Source organism: Nannospalax galili, unplaced genomic scaffold (genome assembly GCF_000622305.1).
Source record: "Nannospalax galili isolate Female #2095 unplaced genomic scaffold, S.galili_v1.0 scaffold519, whole genome shotgun sequence".
Taxonomy (NCBI): Eukaryota; Metazoa; Chordata; class Mammalia; order Rodentia; family Spalacidae; genus Nannospalax; species Nannospalax galili.
The window spans coordinates 318,737-325,099 of record NW_008343553.1 but is presented as its reverse complement, the minus strand read 5'-3'; the positions used below and the strand labels follow the sequence as shown (position 1 = coordinate 325,099).

Below are 6,363 nucleotides of genomic sequence, written 5' to 3'. Positions count from 1 at the left end.
AGTATATTTACATAATGTTGTATTATTCACCCATAACCAATAATGAGACCATGTCATCTTCAGGAAAATGACAGAAATTAAAGCATATCTCATGAAGCAATAAACCATACAAAAAAACAGTATTTCCTAATTTGTTTGAAATGTTGAAACCAAATAAAAATACCAGTCAAAGCTCCTGATGGTAGAAGGGAAGTGAAAGTCACCATTGGGCACAGCTTCCCTGACAGGTTGTTACTTTTGCTATTTTAAAAAATATTTTATATATTATTTTTATTTGATATGTATCAGTGTTATGCCTGCATGTAGATAAGTGCACCCAGGTCATGCAATGGCCACGGAGGACAGAAGAGGCTCTCAGATTCCCTGGAACTGGACAGTTGTTAGCTGCCTTGTGGGTGCTTGGATTCAAACCTGGGTCTTCTGCATAGAACAGTCAGCGTTCTTAACCACTGAACCATCTCTCCAGCCCCCTTTGCTTACTATTTTTATGTAAGTCTAAGCTATTGTTGACCCCTAGCTGCCTGCATGGAAACTTCTTTCAGTATCAAAGTTTGTCAAGAGGAATGAAGCTTCCAGGACATTATTTCTCTTGTCAGAAAAAGAGCCAGGACAATGGAAGAGCAAGTACAGAGATAAAGGGAAAGAAAAAGCCCAAGACAGGGAGAAAGTAGGAAACAGATGTTACCAATGAGGAAATGGGGAAAATGGGGCTATTCAACTGGAAAGGCAGGAGAGGGGTACTTAACAAAGAAGCTTGGGAGGTAAGGGGAAGAAGGAACTCAAGAGACTGGGGAGACATAAACTGGGGAGGGAGGAGGGAGGCTTGGACAGGGAGACAGATAGGAGGGATAAATAAGCTTAGGGAGCATAAAAAATTCAGAAATAAGTTTATTAACTAGATTCAACCCCTCCTGAAAAATACACATTAAATATCTGAACATGACTGAAAGTGTCTACCTGAAGGCTGAGGACAAAGGAACACAGTACCAGATAGGAGAAACCTCCCTCTGAGTTGTTGGTTAGGGTGAGCCAAGAGACTCCAAACTATTATACACTGTTGCCTTAGCCCTTTATTTCACCTCCCAGAACATGAAGGTAAAGCCAAATTACAGATGATAGAACATATTTCAGATATAGGACTTGAAACAATGGAGTTGGAACTAATCTGGATGCCTTCTCCCTGAAGACCAGCACTTATAGTTTTATATGCAAGCTGCTAAAAGGGAAAAAATCAATCAATTGTCCAACCCATATCCAGGGCCCAATAACCACAATGGCCCACACATCAAACTAGCTCTACTGGTGCAGTAGTGAAACCTTTACCTAGGTGGTAATCAACAGCTATCTACCTGGATTTAAAGCCCTTTAAATGGTAAGAAACTCATAAATAGCAGTGTAAATATAGCCAAATGCACTTGGCTGAAGAGGTCATAGATCTCTGAGATGCTAAATATGGATTATTATATTTATAGACAAGAATACAGTACACCACTCATCAAAGAATCTCCTTTATGTAACAGATGGAGGCTGTTACAAAGTTCCACAACTGGTCAAACATAGAGATTATATGTCTGAAAGATGTCCAGCCCTAAATGACACATCTACAGTTGAACCTCTATGCCTGACTCATAAAACATAGATGAACAGGGCACACAGAGAAGACTAATACAGCCATCAACTCTCAGCAGCAAATCTTCCTCAAACAAGAGTGTGATACACACAGAAGGCCACACCCAGCTAAGTTTTGTAGAATGGGAGGCTACAATGTCCATGGGTAGAACTCCAATAGTAAACCTTACCCACCAACAGCTCAGGGACCATTGTGGAAGAGAGGGGAAACAGAATGTAAGAGCCAGGGCTGGTGCATGAGCATAAACAAACAGAGGCTTTCAGACTGCTCGGAAATTGTTCATATGACCTTTCTAGGTGACAGCAAGGACAAGATCCAGGCCAACTCAACCAGACAAAACCCCAGAATAGAATGAAGGAAATGGGAGGCAGGCTTCAAATTTTGTACTAGAAATATTGGCAACTGATTACTGCCGGGTGAGGGAGAGTAGATTTCTTTAAGTGAGTGAATCTACATAGGCTAACTAGGCTCCAGTGAATGAACTTAATATATATATATGAATGTATTAAATCCTGTTGGGGGTGTGTATGGAGGTCATGGATACGGCAGTTGTCAAAGTTTGATTAAGATTTCCAATATGAAATGAAAAACCCAGTTGAAATTTTTTCTTGAAGCAGTCTTTGCACTTCTATCTGCTTTTATTCCTCTCTTTCTCTCATTCTTTCACTCACCCTGGACCATGCTCAGGTCTCAACATAACTAAGCAAGGACTCTGTGATCTCTTTTCATTGTTTCCTGAACATAGCAATTTTCATGATAACACTACTCACAAACTTTATTATTTTTCATGGTTTATCCAAGTAGATTACATTCTATATGGTGCATAAATCAATGCTTCTTTGTTCTTTTGCACACTAGCACATAGTAGAGATCTAAATTATATTCTTGAATAAACTGATAATTTTTTAGCAGTTGCACATGAAATTCCTAGTATAACTGACAATATCCTAAAAGGATACTAATTTACCTGCTTGACAGAACAGAAATCCAGGGACTTGTCATAGTATTGGAATATATGAGTCTATAATAGAAAGAATGCTGTAGTGCAATTTTTATATCTCACTTGTAAAGTAAACAGCCCAAACAAGAGAAGCAATATCATTTTCTGAAAATTACAGAGGAATGCAAACAAGGAAAGGTGTGGTGTTACCTTAGGCAGAGGTTTGGCAGGTTTGCAGTGAAGTCCTCCCACAAATTCAAAATTTGGTAAGAGGGGACGAGGAAATTCTAAATCCCAATATGTTCGAATGAGCCACATATCTGCTTTTCCCATCATCTCAAATATTGTTGTGGGTCTCCCTGGAGCAAAACAAAAAATACAAAATGCAGAATAATGTGAGAATGATGTCTAGAATATAGCATTTGATTTCTGTAGGTGATCTGAAATAATACAAACAAGGTCTTCAAATATTTGCATTTTGATTAATATATCTATATATACGAATACAAATGTTAAACTATACATACATTAATTAAATTGTATCACAGCTTCAAAATAACAGCTGTTAATTTAGGAACTCCATGTTATACTGAATGAATCTTATATTTTAAAAAATAGTTTTCACAGAATATTTCATCTAATTTTTACAATATAGATGCCCTGTCCTTGATACTTGATTCTTCATATTGTGATAACTTGGAGAATGTCATTGAATTCCATATAGCTACTATTATAATTTGTTCATCATAGGAGTTTAGTAATATTAACTTGAATACAGTGGTAAATGTTTCAAAAATTATTCATATTCAAATTTTGCTTATCCATACTTTAGGTTGTATTTTATTTATTGGAGAGGAATTTTGAAAGCAAAAAGTAATAAAGCATATCCATTATGTAGCAAGGATTTAAGGTTTAAAACATGATTGCTGTCAATTTGTGAAGTCTGAAATTCTAAATAACCTAAATACACAGAACTCTCTTTCTGATCTTAAAACAAATGCTCAATTGTGAAGGATATTTCATGATATTACAGTTAAATAGTCAATTTATACGTGAAGTACCTGATTTGCGAAGTGAAATATTTGCCCTGATGTTGATAGTGGTGGAGGAAAAGAAGTTCTCAATGCTCATATCTATGATCATTAAAATATTTAGACATTTATAATTACTTTTATTGACATAACACACAAGGTAAACCACAAGTAATTCTTTAGAGAAATTCTCTTTGGCTCAATTTGTAGAAATATTGATTTTAATTTCTGGAGTATTCTGAACAACTCTATGGTGTCTCTTTGTTTCTGAGATTGCTTGATTAACTTCTATTGTTTTTTCAATTCATAATTAACAGTCACTTTCTTCTAGTTTCATATTAATTCAGAAACACTCATGTTCGTGGAACTAGTCTGAGTTTCAAAGTAACAATGAAAGACAGAGCTTACCTAGAACTTCGCTGTAAAGCTGATTCCACTTCTTTTCATTAAATGTTTGGAACCAAAAGTCAAAGTATAAAACATGCATCATATTCTTTACCCTCTCCACAAATGTCATCCGGTCACTTAATTCTGAGAAAATTACCGGCACATAGGAAGGAGGGAACGGAAGTCCCCCACCATACTTTTCAAAAGTATATCCAATAGAGAAGCGAAGAGTGTACACGAGGGGTATTTTAAATACCTCCGCCAGCAGCTCACCGCAGGGACCAATTGCATCTGCGAGAACAACATCAAACTTTGATTCCTGTAGTTTCTTCATAAGACTCTTGTTCCTAACTACTGCTTTGCATAAATTTTCAATAGTATCAGAATATTTATAAAGGGATTTTTGCAATTGTGGATAATATTTCCAAAATGATTTTTTTGCATAACTACTTGTCCATTCTTTTACCAAGTCTGTAAATATATATTCCAGATCATCTTTACTCATTGATGTAGGGTATATCTGGAATTTTATAGTAGATGATTTGCTGGGATCAACAAGGATGGATGAGATCAATAAGGACGGAAGCTGAAGATGTCAGAACAGTTACTTCATGCCCTCTCTCAACAAGTTCATCCAGGATTATCTTTATGTTCATCCAATGACTGTATTCCATGGGCCACACCAGCACTTTTCCACAAGTTCCAGATCTGAAGTAGCATATCAGCTGTGTCAAGAGCAGGACTGAAGACCATTTTACGGACATCATGCTGCAATGCAATTCTTTCTGCATTTGCTGTTCCTCTCTGCAGCCCTCCATGTTTATATGTAACGACAAATCAATCAAGAAGTTAACACATAACTTCTACAATTCAAAGTGCAGGAATAATATGATAAGCTTGATCACCTGATTTCACATGTAAATAAATACATGGAGCTTGAACTGAAGATGTTGAAAGTTTGTTTGCCTACTTTCTTTTTGGACTGTATTCTATTCACTAAGATATAATAAAGTTTTCTGTGCAAGTCACCTCTCTTAATGATAATATTTCAGGGTCCTGTCAAAAATTGTGGCAATTGAGAGGCTTTTGCTTCTGTACTGTCCTCATGTAGCAGTAAAGAACAGTGAACAATACTGTTGAATCAACATTTTTCCAAGAAGTTATTTTTCAATTTTTTGACTATAGTACATACCACAGCATTATGCTCTGTAGTTAGTTGCTCAGAATTGTCATGTTCAATCCTGGAAAGTGGAGGGAGGCTCAAAAGACAGAGAAAAATGAAGCAAATGAACAACAAAGCAAAAGTACTCACAAAACTCATAGCACGTATCCTTAGGTAAAATAAATCAAAAACATTTTCTGGGGTAGAGATCTGTTTTCAGAAATACCTATAAGTTGTTCATGGAGCTAGAAGTGCGTTCCCTGAGCTTTCACGCATGCTGGGTGGGCTTTTAGATGAAACGGTTGCCTGAGTCATCCGTGCTCCAATGACTGACCTCTTTTTTTTTTTATCTTGAAGTTCTAAAAACATACTTGTATGTTTTCTTTTCTTTTAATTTATTTTTTTATTTCTTTTATTTTTTTAGAAGAAGCATTTCATTATAGTTTTAACATACTCAACAACAATTTCCAGAGCAAAGGTACATCTTTTTCAAAAGTGGCGATATAAATTTTAAGTTCACAGTTCAATTAATACAGTTATACGATATTGAACTCAGTATAAACCCTGTCAGACATAAAATTAAATGAGTCTTTAACCTTCAAAAGAGATCTCCACTTGATGTTTCTGAAATGAATCCAATAAATTGTTCATCTCAAAAGGCTGCATTTGAGTGAATCTATTTCTTTGTTTTTTTCATCATTGCCTTATCTGATGTGAAGACATTTGTTCCCATCTTCCCAATTTAGGTAATTTTTGAAACCCAAACATGGAAGGACAGAATCATTGATGATTCAGGGAGAAGTGATTGTGTAGGCCTCTCTGTAGGCAATATAATATGCATCTGAAACTCAGCTGTTTTCCCAGAAAGAACTTCCTTGCATAAGAAGGGAATTAAAACATGAGAAAGATATGATGCATTTCTTCACATTAGAACCTGATATGCAAGAAAAGTGAAAAAAAGAGAACAAGATGCACATGTTGATTTGATGTTTATTAGAGCTGGTAGGGAACAGGACAAACAGTGATATTTGGTTGTAATAAAAAGCTCTTCATGGGATCCTAAAATGTGAAACCCATTGTAAGACTCAGGTACTGAGAGGGGAGATAATAGAGTATACATGATTGAAGGTATCTCTTAGTATAGGCACCTTTAGTATAGATGGAGGCAACAGTCCATGATTTACAATGCTGAGAGGAGCCTTAATAATGAGTT

The 6,363-nt window shown here is 36.0% G+C and overlaps 1 pseudogene across 1 annotated transcript in view; it reads right to left on the bottom strand.

Moving 5' to 3' along the window:
- LOC103739358 overlaps positions 1 to 4,790 on the bottom strand; it is a 10,132-nt pseudogene extending 5,342 nt beyond the window's left edge. The window contains exons 1-2 of the transcript XR_607495.2: positions 4,010 to 4,790; positions 2,781 to 2,929 (exon numbers count right to left, since the gene is read on the bottom strand). The product of XR_607495.2 is annotated as a UDP-glucuronosyltransferase 2B1-like (transcript). The remainder of the gene's footprint in view (positions 1 to 2,780; positions 2,930 to 4,009) is intronic.
- Between the last annotated feature and the right edge of the window lie 1,573 nt (positions 4,791 to 6,363).